This window comes from Aplysia californica, unplaced genomic scaffold (assembly GCF_000002075.1).
Source record: "Aplysia californica isolate F4 #8 unplaced genomic scaffold, AplCal3.0 scaffold00099, whole genome shotgun sequence".
Classification (NCBI taxonomy): Eukaryota; Metazoa; Mollusca; class Gastropoda; order Aplysiida; family Aplysiidae; genus Aplysia; species Aplysia californica.
Window position 1 is genome coordinate 633,196 of NW_004797369.1, and position 3,368 is coordinate 636,563.

Consider the following 3,368-nt stretch of genomic DNA (forward strand, 5'->3'; position numbering starts at 1 on the left):
TTAGAGATCAGGAAAGGGTGTGAAAGGAGACAATTTTAGAGAAGAAAAATTTTTGGTCGCTACCCAGAATCGTACCCGGGACCTTTGAATGAGAGGCCAACACCTTAACCTCTAGACCACGAGAGCCCCCACATATTATATTTACATAAACAAAATATTTATAATACATTCATAAATACACAAATGTAAGCGCTAAACCACACACAAAACCACACCCACACAACTACACACGCCCACTCATACACGCTTGCGAACACACGTCTGCACGTACTTGCACAAAACAGCTGGAACGAGCATTACACTCAAAAACATGCTCACAATCGAGTCCACTGACGGAGCATTTTTTTTCTTTTTTCTATCCGTCAAATGTCCAACTACAAAACATTAAATTATGTACAATAGCTATACAGGCTCCCAAATGTCATACTGTTGCTCTTTTAGTTGTTGCTTTTCCCTTTGGTTATATTTGTGTAACGTGTCATTTCACTCCCTCTGCAGATTAACAGAAATGAGTGTGGGTTTTCCTGCATCAGATCAAAAGGACTAAAGGATACTACATAGGTAGGTAAACGTACTACATTATGCTTCAAGAGACTTAATGATCTTGGAATTGTTTGGGTTTTTTAATTTTCCTCTTTCCTTTTCTTTTCTTTTCTTCTCTGTTTTTTTCTGTTTTCTTCTTCTTTTTTTATCTTCTTTTCTTTTCTTCCCCTTTCTTATAACTAATCCTTCTTTAGTAAATCCTCAAGTCAGTATTTCTGTAGCCAATCCTTTCGTTAGCACATCTTTAGATAGAGGTATTTCTTTATTTAACTCTTTAAGAAGCATTTCTTTGTTCAGTTTTTCTTTATCCAGTCCTTTTTCAATCATTCACAGTTGCGCACATCAGCGTGCACATACCAAAACACACATTTTGTAATCCCCCTTTGTTACTTATTAATTTTTATTTTAAAATTATTTTTTTTTTGGTAAAGTGTTTTACGGCGCTCGCAACTGCATAGGTCATATGACCTCGCGGGACACACCTAATATTTTCAGTTGGTAGGAAATTTCGAATTTTGCCCGGTGGCGGCCGAAGCCTACTCTTATCGATTTTAGACCACCAAGGGATCTTTAACGTGCGCAACTTGCACACGGGCCCTCCGAGATTTTTCGCCCTTGTCCGAGAAGGCTAGGTGTAGATCTTTCCTACCAGAAGATCAGGGGTGTGGCAGAAAGACAGCAGTAAGGAGGAGCCAAGGAGTAGCAGTAGAGAGGCTGCAGAAAGAGTCATGAGCCCAGAGGAGGGGGCAAAGGAGGTGAGAAGGTGGGGGCAGAAAGAGGAGACGAAAGCAGAAGACAGAACATTGCTAGAGAGCAGGAAAGGAGGTGAAAGGAGACAATTTTAGAGAAGAAAATGTTTCGGTCGCTACCCGGATTCGAACCCGGGACCTTTGAATGAGAGGCCAACATCTTAACCTCTAGGCCACGAGAGTCCCCCTTATTAATCAGTTTGTTTATATTTACATGTTATCTGTTTGTTTACCATAATTCATTTATTCATCTGCTTATCTTTATATTCATTTCACACAGGTCGACAAATTAACCGGTAAATGTATTCCTTTCTTTCTTTATTTTCTTTATTTTTTTTATTTGTCCCTTTGTCAGTTCACTTCTTCATATCGGTGTTCCATATCTGTATCAACATAGTGAGAAGGGTTAAATTTATACATATTTTAATGTTCCCGCATTAAGGACTAAAAATGTAGAATCCCCCTCCCCTAAAATAACGAAGAGAAACACGGATTATAGTATCAGAAAAAAAAGAGACAGAGACAGAGAGAGACAGAGAGAGAGAGAGACAGCGAGAGAGAGAGAGAGAGAGAGAGAGAGAGAGAGAGAGAGAGAGAGAGAGAGAGAGAGAGAGAGAGAGAGAGAGAAAGAGTTTTTTAAAAGTTAAAAGAAATAATATACTTTTTCAACACTATCCTCTGCCTTTAAATTGTATATGTGAGACTGTAAGTGGTTCTGTGAGTTTTGTGTGTGTGTGTGTGTGTATGTATGTGTGTGTGTGTGTGTGTGTGTGTGTGTGTGTGTGTGTGTGTGTGTGTGTGTGTGTGTGTGTTTGTGTGTGTTGTTGTTGTTGTTGTTGTTGTTTAATGATCTCACAACGTGCATTTTCTATTGTTTGATTCGAACACAGCAGAATGTACAGGTCATCTTAACCTTTAATTCTTCCAATTCTTCTATTTGGCTCAAGAATTAATATTCTACCTTGCAGATATATTGGTCATCGTCAGGCATTGACGGACGAGCTATTATTATTATTATATCATTATCATTATTATTATTATTATTATTATTATTATTATTATTATTATTATTATTATTATTATTATTATTATTATTATTATTGTTATTATTATTAATATTGATTCGTTACTTAGGATCAGTGATGATTCTGCATTGGAAAGCGCTTAGAGTTTTCTGAGGATTATGTGCCAAATAAATTAATATTATTATTATTATTATTATTATTATTATTATTATTATTATTATTATTATTATTATTATTATTATTATTATTGTTGTTATTATTATTATTATTATTATTACTATTGTTATTATTATTATTGTTATTATTATTACCTACTACTACTACTACTACTACTACTACTACTACTACTACTACTACTACTACTACTACTACTACTACTACTACTACTACTACTACTACTACTACTACTACTACTACTACTACTACTACTACTACTACTACTACTATATTATTATCATTATTATTATTAATATTATTATTATTATTATTATTATTATTATTATTATCAATATTATTAATATAATTAATAAGAGAAATTATTATTATTGTTATTATTATTATGTCACGTTTTACGGTCATTTCAACTCAATATAAATCGTTGAAAGGCGGTGCTATCGACTTTTACGTCAAGCTTAATTACGACAGGGCGGATATTCGAACAATAATATTGTTATGAAATCTTGCTCACAACAATAGAATATGAAACAGAATAAGATCACGTCTTCCCTCCCCATCTGTAATATAAAAAAACAAAACCGTTTAATATTTCACCGTGCTTTGTCGAAAACGCTTTTTGGTTTTGTTTTTCTTTGGGGGTATTGGGTTGGTTGGACGTGGGGAGGGTGCGGGGGAGGGGGGTTGGTGGTTGTTTTATTTGTTTTATTATTATTTTTTGTTTCTGCTTTCTTTTTTTTTTTTTTTAGCTTTTTGTGAGACAGTATGTACTGAAACCCTAAATAGGGAGAGGTTGGGGAATAAAGAGAAAGAGAGAGTGGGGGTAGATAGAGAGGGAGAGAGAGAGAGAGAGAGAGAGAGAGAGAGAGAGAGAGAG

The 3,368-nt window shown here is 34.9% G+C and overlaps 1 protein-coding gene across 2 annotated transcripts in view; it reads left to right on the forward strand.

Moving 5' to 3' along the window:
• Window positions 1–498: 498 nt before the first annotated feature.
• Window positions 499–3,368, forward strand: part of LOC101853452 (beta-1,4-mannosyltransferase egh) — a 119,634-nt gene continuing 116,764 nt past the window's right edge. For both annotated transcript variants that reach the window (XM_005095260.2, XM_005095263.3), the window contains exon 1: window positions 499–561. The gene's annotated coding sequence lies outside the window, so the exon portion shown is untranslated. The remainder of the gene's footprint in view (window positions 562–3,368) is intronic.